This window comes from Aphis gossypii, chromosome 3 (genome assembly GCF_020184175.1).
Source record: "Aphis gossypii isolate Hap1 chromosome 3, ASM2018417v2, whole genome shotgun sequence".
Taxonomy (NCBI): Eukaryota; Metazoa; Arthropoda; class Insecta; order Hemiptera; family Aphididae; genus Aphis; species Aphis gossypii.
The window spans coordinates 30104521-30120388 of record NC_065532.1 but is presented as its reverse complement, the minus strand read 5'-3'; the positions used below and the strand labels follow the sequence as shown (position 1 = coordinate 30120388).

The window sequence follows — 15868 nt, the reverse complement described above, 5'->3', positions numbered from 1 at the left end:
TGCAAAGTACTTATGATTCAACATTACAACTAAAAACCACGGTCCACATTAAATTAGGTACCTATGTTATACAAAAATGTGTTTTGGAAAAAAAAATACGATATATCGTTTATGATAACATAGATTTTTTGACAATACCTATGAGACTATTGAGACTTATTAATTATTATATTATGAAGTCTGATAAAAATTTATTTTTTTCAAATTATTTTTTATTAAAACCATCAAATGTCGAAAACTACAGGTTAAATGGTTCTATGCAGAGTTTTCCTCATTATATTTTTTAATTGGTTTTTTCTTCAACTGAGATGCTTAAAACATTTTAGCCATGCATGCTATAATACATTGGGTGATTCACCAAGTATATTCATTCCATTTTCATTGTATGGTAAATTTATTCAAATTTTGATTATTTTGAAGTATACTTAAAGATGATATTTTGAAATTTTTAGGATTTATTTTGCTATTTAAGGAGTGTCCTGTCTTGAAGCAAACTGCGGTTTATCAAATAAAATCCCTATTTATCAAAGTCCCCAAATAATTATTAATTGGTATTTTTTTTTTAAATAGTTGATGTACTTAATATAAAATTTGAACGAATAGCTTTTAGTTATTAAAATATTTATATTTAAGATAATAGGTATAGCCCATAAATATAAAAAAGTATAAAATCTATGTCAAGACATACATGACTATCTTTATTAATATAATTTACTAATATTTTAAAATTACCATAGTTTCTATATCTTCAAAAATTCTATTATAAAAATATAAAATATAAAATAAACTATATATATTATTTTTAAAAATCTATTATTCTTAGTACACAAAATTGATTAATTCAAAAACTACACGTTAGAATTTTGATATTAATATTTCAAAATATACATTAAAATTATTTACTAAGTAATTTACTGTAAAAATGGGGTGTTCTCATTTTAAAACCATACGTTTGTATCTATAGAAAACTCTTTAAGTATAACTTGAAAATACTAAGACTATGGTTCTTAAGTATATTTAAAAATTCGAAAAATCAGTTTTTGAGTAACTATATATAAAGAAAAAGAAGTGAACATCTGGGAAATTATCTTGTGTACTATACAGTTCAAATTAACCATTTGCCATATTTTATGAATTATTATGAATATAATCATGTCAATTTAACATAGAGTATATTTTTTACAATTTATTTTTTTGTAGTATAAAAACTAAAACCAATTTACCTAGTAGTATAATAGTATAAACAATACTATTCTATTATTTACCTTAATCATTAGCAGTATTTAATTATGGCTAATCATTTTTGCGTTGAACAATATACACACGGTTGTTTCTCGAAAAAATTACTTATCAATTTATAGAATAAATACAGACACAGACCTCTAAGTTTTTGTTTTCGAGACAATCAAATTACATCAATAAAGAGCGTTTATATTTTAGTCCATTTTTATGGGATTAACTTAACTAGATAATTATTAATCTAATCTCTTTGATTTATGACGGACTGGTTGTTTTTTTTAAAATAGATATCGGTGTGCGATCTACATATTATTGGTTTAACGTATGCTTTTATACATTTTACCGCTACAGTTTAATTTCAGACTTTCATATTACCAAAATTAAATGCATTTAAAAATATTTAAAAAACTGCAGTTAACATAATACTTCAAGGGACTGTTGCATTTATAATAATATATATATTTTTTTATTATTCTAACTACACGTGCGCGCATGTGTATAATATGTATTTTATAGTCCGTAATAATAACATATAATTTCAAAAAGTCGGCTTATTTAAAATTTTATTGTTTTAATTAAGTTTTTGCTTCATTTTATTCACGATTAAATCCGAGTGAATACTTTATTTTGAACGACTATAAATATTATAACAGACAATATTTTATAACTGTTTTTTTTTCTTAATGCTGTATATTGTAAATCCTCAATCGTTATACATAAAATGCACGTAAGCCATAAACGTGCGAATATAATATTAGCGAGGGATAATAAAACAAATATAATAATTTGATTGCGTATAGTTTATACTTTATTATGATAATGACGATGTCAAATTAAAACAAGACGCTTGTTTAAGTTGTACATAGTTAGTATAAAAGCGATTTTGTTTTAAAATATGAAATACACCGCACACACGCCCATAGTATACATAGATATTATGGAGTCTCACAGATTCGCGTTGTTGCGGGTGTATATTAATATAATAATATACAAAAACTTTCGTACTGCTGTGTTCGACCGTGGAGGAAAAAGTAAAAACTAAATCATTCGAACGCGTGATGTACTATATAATGTACTTTGAGGTTTGTGTTTATAAGTATATTAAATGCTAGTTTGTACGAATAATATAATATATATTATGATTCAAACGTATACGCGCAATCAAACTCCATCCCTCCCCCAAAAAACAAAAAACAAAAAAAAAAAAGGGAAATCGTCGAGCGGAGAGTTTAAAATATATATACATATATACGCATCGGTACGTATAATAATATAATAATAAATATATATATATATAGTTTTGCGTACACATACATTTTATTTGTTCGCGAATCATACGGAGCGGGATAAGGACCATTACTACATCATGTGATATGCGAGAGACGGAGAGCGAAACAAAAAACCAAATAAAAAAAAAAAAAAAAAACCAAAATTTTTTTTATAAATTCCTACCGTTCTCTAAACACACACACACACACCACACACAACACACACACACAACACACACAACACACACACACAACACACACACACACACACACACAACACACACACACACAACACACACAAACACACTCACACACACACACACACACACACGGTGTAACGTACTCGCTTTGGTGGTGTGGCGTGTAGACGAGAGGGGTCGGTGGTGTACATAGATGTGATGGGATGCGAGCGCGACTCTCCGAAAGTGCATAGGACGTGTGTGTGTACAGCGACCGAGGCGGCGTGCGCGCGCGTCTCCGGCGTGCCAGTGTAAGTATCTGCTATTGATTTTTCGGCGTCGTCCGCCGCCCGGGCGGTGACGGAGATCGGGGCGAGTCCGGCGGGGAGGCGGCGGGACCGTGGCGCCGGCGCCGGGGCTCCGGTGTGCCGCCACCGCCGCGCGGACGTTGTGCGTTTTTCGCGTATTAATGACGAACGCGACCGAAAGCTGTACGTCGACGACGAGCGAATATAATATCCGGTGCGGGCGGTGGTGCGGACCGAGGCCGTAAAACGACTGCTCTGGAGAAGAACTACCGCGCCGTCGCTGAACGCCATCGTCGTCATCGTCGTCGTCGTCGTCGTGTGGTCGTCGCACTCATTGTAATATTATCATGAAAATAATATAATATTAACGTAGGTAACGGTAATAATGTTTCGTAGCGAAGATACGCCTCCGCCGGTAACGTTGCACGGATTTCGTGGTCTGTTATTAGTACAACCAGCTTATTATAAATTACGACAACAACAACAACAACAACAACAACATCGTCAATAATAATAATAATAATAATAATAACAACAATAAAATACGTGTCCGTAGGATAGAGTGTAACGTTATATTGTTATTATTATCATTATGTCGTAGTATGTGCCGCCAGTGTCCGGTGGTCGGTGGTGTACCCGCGATTTCTACCACTGCTGTGACGACCGCAATAACGCGTGAAAATCGAAATTTCGCTTGAAATATATCGTTTTTATCATTATAATCGTCTCAACGCAACGATAACGACGACGACGCCCGCGAACGCATTTCAGTGTGCCGGCGGTGGTGCGTTAATCGCTGGCAAACCGTCGTGTACCGTATTATAATATTGCAGTGATCGCAATATAAGAGTCTGCGGCCCCCTGTCGGGCACACGCCCGTCTCGTCTTCGCCGCCGTCGTGTCAGAGTCGTTGTCGTTGCCGTCGTTTTGAAATATCCATATTATTCCGGTCGGTTGTTTCCGGTGTCGTCGTCGTGTTCGGGCGATGGCCACAAGCGGTTTCCGGGCCTGCCGTCGCCGCCGCCGCCGTCGTAACGCGATCCGACAAAACAGCTGTCCGCCCGCCGACGTCGTTGTCGACGGACACGTCCTAAACAGGTACTTGGTCTGCAAACGTCCCGTCGTCGCCGCTGTTGTCGTACCGAGTGAGTATAACAATACATTATAATAATATATTAATATGATATTTCTGACACGACCGATTAGGTGTATATTATAGGGATATTATATATGTATTAGGTACTACAGCTACACGAAGTCTTCGATGTATAAAGTCGCGGTTTATAAGTGTACGGGACGTACGTGTATGTGTGATTCGTATATTACGATTCATATAATATTCTGAAAACTCGTAGTGTGATGTGGAGAAGGGTCAATCCCTTTAAAACGGTTACTGCAGTTTTCCAAAATTAACCCGCCCAAAACCGTCATTCACGAACAAATTGTAAGCCCTTCTCTACAATCTCCGCCTATATAACTTAAATAGCGCTCGCGCGTGTGTATGTGTAAATGTGTTTTTATTTTCCGTAGTATAATATTATTATAATACTAAAAATGTCAAAATCTGCCTATACATCTCATAATATTTTGTCTTTTTCACCAGTACATTCATTATGTCGTTAATTATGACCAGAGAATCAGTCTTTAACCTATATATGAAAACCACATGTGCACTGAAATTTCAGTTGAACTTATTTTGGTTTAACACTCCTAACCTAATTTTTTTAATGTGTAGTATACTCAGTTTTACTCCTCCAATCAAGGCATCAATAACGACCGCACTGAATTGTGTTGGTTTAGTTTTTGGGGGCTAGTTGGCACAAAAGCCCTACACTTTGCCGAATACATGTAGTACAATAGTTTTTTTCTTAAAACCCTAAATAGTAAAAAGTACTTATTTAATATTTCATCCATCGAGTTATCATTGATATAATAATATTCTGTGCGACACTATTGTATGAATCGTATATTTGTAGAATGTATACAATTATAAATGATTATAACATTAAATGTCGTACCTACTTGAAAAAATATTACGTACATTTTGAAAATATTTGCTGATGCATTACTGTAAGCGCGTTTTAGAGAATTATAATATTATAATATGTTGCTCTAAGTTGTTCAAAACAGTGATTTACCTACGTATAAGATTATTTTCGTTCGGGTTTCACGCGAAAACGCAATAATTATTATTATTATAATGTTATGTATAATACTGAAAATAAAACGAAGGTACTATGCATAACTGAAGCGTATTACAATACTATGACGTTTGTTTAATAAAACGCCAACGCCGCATTGCCTATTATACGGACTACGAAGTAACCAAGTACGACCTAATCGCAATTACATAAAACGGTAGCATTATATATATTATTTAATCGTTATTCCACAAAACCACTCTTCTAATAAATATAATTAATATATCCGTCGAATTTTGCGTTTTGTACAGTTTTTTGAATTTTATTATTTTTTTTACTACTTAATATTATAATATTATTATAATATTAATTATTATTTTAATATATATAATTATTATTATAATATATAAACTAATATTATTTAGCTGCTGATTTCATATTGCTTTGTTTTCAGTTTAAGGTCACGCTCGCGCCTCATCAGTCTGTATTACAGCTTTACACGAAAATGCCTACTTTCAACCGCAAAACTTCCCAACTTACCATTAAATTGATAATAAATAACCTAACTTGCCTCAAGTCTAAAACATTTCATTCACTGATCGTTCAACGTATAATATATTGCTTGCATTAACTAAAATATTATAACGTGTTCAATTACGTCGCAATGTATAAATATTAAAATCGCATTATTACAAGAAAAAAAGAAAAAGTGTGTAGGTATTTAAAACATTCCTTTAGAAAAAGGAAATATTTAATTAGCCTTTAAAAATTCGTTTTGTTTAATATTTCATTACTTAATTTTAAATATTAGAGGTGCGTGTATATAATAATAAATTGTATAACAGTACTAATATTTTATTAACTAAAAACTTTTTTTAAATTATAAATACTTAATATTATGTTGATTAAGCATATTTATGATTTTTTAAATTGTCCATATTTGATCTACAATTATAAATTACAGAATTTATTCGTAATCGATCGAAATTATTTTTATTCTATATTACTTATATTACATAATTATTTAACCCATGGGCTAGACTATATTATATACTAGTATTTATAACCAATAACGCTAAAACTTATTGAATTTACACATGCTTTATTAAAATATAATATTCAGATTATACCTACTAATTATAGAATAAATAGAATAATTACTTTGTGTGGATACTTTTTATAACTAAGATAATAGTTTTATTATTAGGGTTTCCTAATTATATAAGAAGATATATTTAAGTTTAATTTTGAAGTATTGACAGTATTGAAAAAAATGAAGGAGAAAAATTTAATATAAAATACAATTTCTTATCACTTTCATTTAGTACTTTTACTTATTTTAATAATGTAAAAGTTATACTTGATTGTAAATATTATTAAACTTACTTTTATTTCCTGTTTTGGTTTTAATAAGATAACTTTGGCTTAGCTTAATAATAGTGAGATTTATGTAAACTAAACTTATATCTATACTTTAAAATCAAAATTATTTTTTTAAGCTGGATTGATTTTTTTTTGAATTTATCAAATTTGTAAATCTCTATTTTTTTAAGTATTTATATACTGTTTACCAACCTAATGATAAAAAAAAATAATATTATTAAAAATTAATTTTATTTATGATGTATCTTAATTAATAACGATTCATAGAGTATTAGAAAATTGTAGTTAAAAAATCCATTTATTATATATGTATAATACATAACAATATCTTTATGATATAACTATTATGGCTTGTTCACTAGTAAAAGTTCACTAAAAAAAAAAAAATACTTGATAATTTATAAATAATCTTTAAATATTGAACAAAAATTGCTTTATACCTATTTTTATTTTATAATTTTTAATTACTTTATAAACTTAAAATAAAAAATTATTATTACAAGTAGGTAGTTTGATCAGTTTATCAAAAAAAATTATATTAAATTGCATACTATATATAAAATATTTTTTAAGATTATTTTATATATAAATACTACTATATTAATCATATTATTTTTATTTCAAATTAAATACTTAGACTACAGAACTACATTATTATATTAAACACTAAATACAAAGATACAATGTGCTTTGGTTAGAGAATTTTTCACTTAAATATATGTCATAGTCAGGGAAACTTTTTAGTACTCAATTTATTAAATTCAAATATTGTAAAGACTAATTAATAAAAGTTTTATGATATTCTTAAGGATATCCGTTATATCTATTAGTTAAGGCAGACACGGTTGGATGAATAGTTTTGGTGAATTCAGTTATTGTCGCATACTCGCATGTGAATATAATATTGTGGCCATCATAATATTGTATTAGGTACGGTACATAATAACCTATTATTAAATTTGAGCAATGTCAACGGTGTACTTGATTTGCCTATCTAAGACGCCGGGTGATAATTTTATTTTTACCATAAATACCTACCACACTTATGAACAGTAAGTTACAACTTCATGAAAAACTATAAATTAACTTAATTTTAGTACCAATTTTGAATCGAAAAAGTCACGTTAAAAAGATATATTTAGTATGTTTAAGTTTATGTTATAGAAAATATTAAATATGATAAAATTATTTATTATAAAAATTATTTCAAAAACTGAATAAGAAGTAATAAATACAACAATTTATTAATGTTTGTATTAACATTGAAAATTGCATAAGTATATGCGAGGGTATATGTTAGTGATTAAATTATCATTATGACATAATTTATGATACTTAATGATTTTTATTTTATTAATTCCACAATAGTCATATTTAATGAATCACGTCATGTTAAATAAAAAGTAGGGTTTGTTATTTTTTTCCATAAATTATGTTTCAATGATGTTTTATAAAATTCTTATTATTTATATCAAAATATTGTAACTTTACATGTAATTATAAATAATTATAATTTTTAGGATATATTTTGGATTAAAACATTGTTAATATATTTATTTCTGATATATATATATATATATATATATATTTATTTAACAACTACAATAATAACAAGTCCGCGTGAATCTAAATAGTGATAACTTTTTGTAATAAATTTTTATTTAAAATTAATTTACACAGCTATAAAAACTATGATATAACTTTATATTTCAAAATAACTGAAAATGCGATTTTCACGTTTTTATTAATAAATTATATAGAATTAATCAAAATCATTTATAAAAATTAACAATAATAATTAATTACTCAATATAATAATAAAATTATGTTTTATCTATGAGTTTTAGAAAATATAAAGTTATAATTTGATGATGAATGATTTTATTCTATAGGTAATCTTCTAATTCTGAGGTGAAATTTAATTTTCTACTTTTTATTTTCTGATTGTATAGTTCAAATGATTTATGAATCTATTATTATTATTACGCTTTTACATATTTTTAACCATATCATGTACGATGTACATGTTAAGTCTATAGGTAAAAATGTTATAATAAATATATTGTCAATAAATATATTGAATAAGCTAATTATTATAACTATATAATGATATAGTTTTATTTCATACCGAATCAATATTTAACATAAATTGTCAATTCGAAAATACATTATTTACATTAATTATTAATGTGAACTTAACAAATATCTTCAATTTTTATTGTCATATAATATAATAACCTCGTTATAACAAAACTTATTTGATTTTTTACAAACATCATATTTTTTTATTTCTTATATTTTGTTAAGAACAAAATAAGATTATTGAGTATTAAAGACGGATTATTGATTTAAATTTCACATAATATTCTTACTTTGATATTAAATTAATTAATCATTTTACTATCATAATATTTCAGTAATTTAACATAGAAAATATCTGCTTAAAAGTAGTCAAATAGATATGACTAATAAATAATAATTATTGTTGACTGTATCGTATTAGTATAATTAAATCTGAAAATATAATATAAAATTTGACAGTATAAAGCTACAGATTATTTTATATTGTGTAAGTATTAGTTAAATGTCATATTAAACTTTTATTAAACAATACCTACATCATACATTCATAAGTATAGAAAATAGAAACTTAGGATTCTTATAAAATATGATTTTTTTACATGTTTCCGTGAAATTAATTTAAAAATAAATAATAAATAAATATATATATACATAAAATAATAATACAATATTTATTAAGTATCAGCAATCTAAATAAAAATATCTTTTCAAACACTAATTTAATTTCTTGAAATAAATATTATGATAAGTAGAATTAAAATACTATTGGTTTGATTCAACATCAATTATTTAATGTAAAATGCTTAGACAATTATTATTATATTTCTTGTACATTTTTCAAACAAATAAGATATTACTATAACATTAAATGTGAAATAAAACTGCTAACGGTTGACATGATATACTTTTTTATTTTAAATAAAAAACGTTTATAACATAAATAGATAAAAATAATAATATAAATGTTTAAAATTATAAAAGCCAAGAGAATAATACATAACGTTTGTAGGTACTTATATTAAACTCAAGTTATACAAGAACAGAAAAATAATATAAGTAGAGTACGTACGCAATTAAGTTAAAAAGTAGGAAAAATAAAAAAGATCAAAGAAAAATTATAAATAATAACCAATTTGTAATGAACTTCCAAATTACTCAACTGTATACATTTTCGTAATCATGGTACTGTTTTAATATATACGTTGTTATTATTTGTTGTATTTAAATTCACTGTAACTAATAATTAATTTTTTTTTTTTTAGTTTGCTTAAATTTCCAAACGTGTGAATTTATTATATTATTAATATTGCACACTATACACATTATACATAGCATAATATTTAATATGTGTACATATATCCGTAACGCATATGTATAGCTCCTTTTAAATTTCTTTTGAAATGTTTAGAAGTATCACACATATATGAATATTGTATAACTTAGCGATATGTCTATTTTTTAAATTATTTGACCATGATAAAAAATGTAAATATTTTTAGTTTTATAATGACAGATGCTATAGAATACTACAGTACTATTTTATGTATCAGCTAGGTAATTTGTTCTAAATTTATGATAATAATAAGTTAATTTAATAAAGTAATCAAGTAGGTAACTACTCAACTGTACAATAAGTGTTGATTGTATTTCATAATGTAGTAAGTCACTGTAATGGATGTGTTGTATTAAAATTCAATGAATAATCATTGTATTCGAAAAATAATCATGAGTAGAAACGATCTGTCATATATCTAATGATATATATATATCAAATAATCTAACCAGCCTATCATATATCTTGAAATTTAGTCACTTATATCCTGAAAATTTTATTGTGTTTAGTAAAATATAACAATACACACATTTCAAAAAATTTAAAATATCCACGAATAATATTTTTGAATTAAAAAAAAAAACCAAAATTATTATTATTGTTAGGTAATGTAAATTAATGATTTGAACTATCTATAAATAGTACAAAAAGATCCAAAATATTTTAAATTATGTTCTGTCTATTAAATATTATTATAAATATTAGATAAAAATTTCAAACCTCTAAAGTTGCTTATTTTTGAGATAATACAAAAAATAAAATTGATTTTATCAAAAGTTAGATTTGTGTAAAAATTCCTACTTCCGCTGATTTTTTTTTTGTTTTTCTTGATTTTTTTTTTAAAATATACTGAGTATTTCTATATTTTATATCTTAAAAGTATCAACTAGATCCTCCATTTTTCTATTAAAAACAATCTTGGAAGTTATAGATTGGATCATTTTTTCTTTTATAGTTCATGTAAACTGACATAAAAATAAGATATATATTATATATACATATATATTATGTATACATAATTTTACAGTCAAATACATTCGTCTGTCTGCTCATAATTTAAAATAATAAATAGTAATAAATTTTCTATTTTTTTTTCACAGCGATGTTCTTATAAATGGGTAGGTACATTTATAGAAAATCGTTTAATTAACTGCAGTTACAGTGTCGGCTTGCCATATAAAAGGCCTTGGCTGCAATTTTCCTTTCGGGCCTTAATTTTTTTTACTTAATTTACTATTCACTATGAACAAGATTGTTCATAGGGTAGGTAGTGATATATCCTCATATCCCCGCCAATATTAAAAACTAAAAAAAGCTCAGGGCCTCGACCGCATTCACGGTCCCACTGCCCTGGCCAGGCCACCACTGGTGCGGTATATAATATTTATAATGTACTTTGCATAAAAAAATATTGCATTTTTTTAACATAAATATATTAATATTATATTCAACTTGCATACGTATAACTCAATTTAGTACAAATACGTAAGAAAAATTAACACTATGTATTATTAAGTATTTTTAACTTCTATAGCATTAAAATAGGTAATTTATTTATAATATAATATGTAATTAATAAATAACTAATGAGTTACACATTTGTTTAAATTACAAATGAAAACAAAATATTCTATACTTAATTTTATGAATTTTTTTATAATTTTAATAAAAATTTAAATTAATTAAATATTAATATTATTTAAAAGATAAATCAGTTTTTAATTTTTACTATACTTAGAATGTGTACCTACATAATTGAAATTTTAAAGTTAGGTAGGTACTATTTAATATATTATCATATATTGACATGGTTTCTGGTAATGTTCTACTATATTCTACTATTGTAGGTACTTAATGAATTGACAACCAGTATTATCACAGGCTGTTTTTTTATTTTTATACATTATATACTATACAGTATACAATATACATACTACTTATTATTTACTTTATCACCAAATTCATCATATAATAACACCTTTAAAATATAAATGTATAAGCAAATCTAGTCATATTTAGTTTGAATAAGCAATAATATTGTTATTAACTATAAAGACTTTAACCTATTAAATAATTAAAAAAAAAAAAATTATATTTTAGGTTTACTGTATATTTGTGTTGATAATTTAACTAAAATTAAAAGATTTAAATTTAAAACCACTGTGATGGCTAACTTGAAAGCCATATTTTTATTAATCGTAATTTTATTATCTTTTAAAAATCGATTCGTTTTTTAAGTAACTTTTAATAAGGTATCATTAAAAATTATAAATTTTGGATAAAATGTAAATATTTTATAATACACTAATTTTTTAGATACTATTTTATAAAATAGGTAAGTAACTTAAATTACTTTTGAATAATTATAATTTAACACTTTTATAGTATTATATTAATCTATTATTATTGATTGTAATATTATGGGTCGTATTATTTTATATATTTAGAAAAGTAGTTGCAGATAAATGTATTATTTACTAATATATTTATTTATTGCTGAACATTAACAAAATTTAAAACCTATTTTTAGTATCACATATTCAGATAATGCGTTTGTAAATAATAATTATTATCCATTATTCGAAGAGAAATGTTAAAATAAAGTTATAAAAATCATGGAAAATAAATCATTTTTTTAAAATAAAAAATCGTATAACACAAGTGATAATTATTTATAAAGAGTATATTGTATTTACATTTGTTACAAAAAAATTTGTTTCTTTCTTGTAATAATAGACTAGGTATTTAATATAGTTAAATTATAGAACTGTAAAGTTTTTTAACTTTGTAATAATAAATCAAAAATGTTCAACTGTTTCAGAATTAGAAAAATCGTGGGTTACATTTGACGTTTCAATCTTTTAAAAGTACGATAAACCATTAATTATTCAATAGGTACACAATTTATAAATATTTAAATTGTTTATTATTTTTGATTGGGTACCAATATTTGTGATTTCTGTCTCTTCTATACGCACAATATAGTAAAAAATACTAATTTTGAATGCATCAAAACGATTGATATAAATAAACAATAAAATACATTATAACAATATATTAGGTAAATTAATTTAGAATAAAATGATCATGAAGTCAGCGAGGATTTTTCAATTTAATTTTAATACATTTTTAAATATTTAATTAAATAAACAGTTTTAAAACTGATTTCAAATAATTGGAAATTAGGAAATGAAATTCAAAAAAGTAGAATCATTTATCTAGTGTACACTTTACGTTTAATTAAATTTTTTTTTAAGTAAATATAAAAACCTCTATTTATGACTCGGTATATCATATTGATGGACGCAATATAGGTAATTAGGATTTTTCTATATTGTACGTACTTATAAAGGCTTAGACAATAAATATTGATGCCAAATTACATTACAGTTTATATTAATTATGAAGTAGAATTTTAAAAGTTAACTAAATATTGTTTATTAAGCTTAGGTAAATTATATTCTTTTAACAATCAAGTTGCCTTATATTAATATTTCACAAAAAAAAAAACCAAACTAAATTTGTAACTTCAGTACTTAATACTTAATATTTTCGATATCAATAAAAGCATGGAAAGTCTTCATTAACCCAGACTCACAACATCATTTCCTAAACAAAGAAAATACTTTGCTACGCGGATAAGCGATTTATAGATTACGAGATATATATACTATTATTTTTCGATATTTACCAACTATTTTTATTCTTACTACAGTTACTTTTACGAACAATTGAAATGCTATGGATTTTTGGCCAAATAATAAAATCAGAAACGATACGGTAAAAATTATCTGTCATTTTAGTTAGGCTAATATTTTCCTTTAATATTAAATTAAGCTAAGCATTCTAAATACTATTAATTAATTAAATTTGTAATTATTAATTTTATTTAATTTTAAAGTAGACTTATTGTTACCAATTCGCCATAATTATTGAACCCTCGGTAGATATAATAATAATAAAAAAAAATTATCTAAAATTTATTATCCATTATTAATGGATTATAATATTATGCTATCCGTCTTTAATGTATTATAAATATTCACAATTTATCATCGATACGTATTGCGCTTATAATATAAGAACTCAATGAAAGCAATATATTAAATTACTTAATTAAAATTGAAATTGAATAATACACTCTAACTTTCAATTTTGTACGTAATTAATTAGGTTAAATAAATAATTATGGATTCAAGAAATTATAGTTACGATATTTAGACTACTATGAAAATTTAGAAAATATTCCAACGGTTGTATACAATATGATTATTACCTATATTCAATAAATATTAAGCTCCGTATAATAAATAAATAAATAATTTTGTAAAGTATATACATTATATTAAATTTTTAACTACAGCAGCTATAGCTATATTATTTTATCAAAATTACAAAGTTAGGTACTGAAATTAAAAATAAAAAAACCATACTTTTAACCTATAAATGAATTTGTTTTGATTTTAATCTCTATTTTATAAAAATAAATTATCATTTTTAAACAATACAAATTATTTAGTATTTTAAGTTGTCAATTGATTTTAGTACTTATACTATTTTATGTATAGTTAATAGTTATATAACATAAGGAAATCAGAGATACACAATTATATAATGGTTATTATATCTTATATCTCAGTCAATTTTCAAATACTTTTCAGTCTATATTCTGAGTAAAGTTTCTTCCATTTAATGGTTTTGATTTGTTTTATTATTAATTGGATATATTATACATTATACATCATTAGTCTCACCAATTTGATCGTAAATTTATTCTCTTGGGAACTCCTTTAACTAGTGTAAATTACTTTTTCTTATTTAATATTAATAAATGATGAAAGTTATATAACTCAGTCGTTAAATAATACATTTTTTCTTTCCGTCACATAAAGAAATTATAACTTATAGAATAATTAAGTATTAACCGAAAATAGTGGTATACTATTGATACAAATGTTAGCTGAATTTATCAAAAAGGAAATATTTTTTATTATTAAATATATAAAATAAAAATATTTATGTAAAAATGTTTTTGTTTATATTAATCAATACATTTTTTATTTACCTACTTAGGAAACTTAGGATTCGTACAAATTCTAAGGTTTTGTGGATTTAATGTTGTTTTGAAATTATTTATAGATTTTTTTTCTTTCTTTTCTGCCAAGGACTAGCAATTAATTGTTATATTTTACAATAAATTACTTCAGTATTGATTAGAATTCTCAAAGAGCCCAGTGCCAGATTTTCAAATTTTCCGCAATTCTATAAAATTTGAAAATTAAATTTTATATTTTAGTTAACACCTTAATTATAATGCTTTTCCACTATTTTACTACCCAATACCCATTTAAGAAGGGTTGATAGGTTAAGTTATATTAGGTTATAAAAGTGATTTTTTTTTATATTATTTTAATTAACCAAGAGTATTATTTTTTTAAATTCAATTTCTTCTTTGAACCTCAAATATTTATACGTTGCATTATCATTTATAGCTATCCTATATAAGTCAATAATACTCGGAACTAACAAATATGCAATTTAAAATATATTATAGTTAAATATTGTAATACATTTTTTGAAAAAAAATCACTAAAATTGTATTTGTTGTACATAGTAATGAAATGGACTAAATTAAATTTCGATAATTATTAAAAAGCAGAATAATAAGTAATTTTTTGAATACAATATAGTTTATTATTGATTTCAAATTTTGAATCACTCTACACATTGGTTAAAAGTTGGTACAACTGCGATATATTTTTTGTATAATTTAAAAGGTTAAACATATTTATAATAATAAGTATATTTTTATTGTTTTATTTTATTTTTTAAAATACAGATAGTATAAATATTTATACTTTTTTCTATAAAATAAAATTGCTATTATTTAAGCACTATTCGAAGAAACCCTAATAACACAAAAAATTACTTTATA

At 24.9% G+C, this 15868-nt stretch overlaps 1 protein-coding gene across 2 annotated transcripts in view; it reads left to right on the top strand.

The window, feature by feature from the left end:
* The first annotated feature begins 2916 nt into the window (after window positions 1–2916).
* LOC114120107 (inactive rhomboid protein 1) overlaps window positions 2917–15868 on the top strand; it is a 64947-nt gene continuing 51995 nt past the window's right edge. Inside the window, exon 1 of one of the 2 annotated variants that reach the window (XM_050202669.1) lies at window positions 2917–4139. The gene's annotated coding sequence lies outside the window, so the exon portion shown is untranslated. The remainder of the gene's footprint in view (window positions 4140–15868) is intronic. The other variant, XM_050202668.1, reaches the window with a different exon arrangement.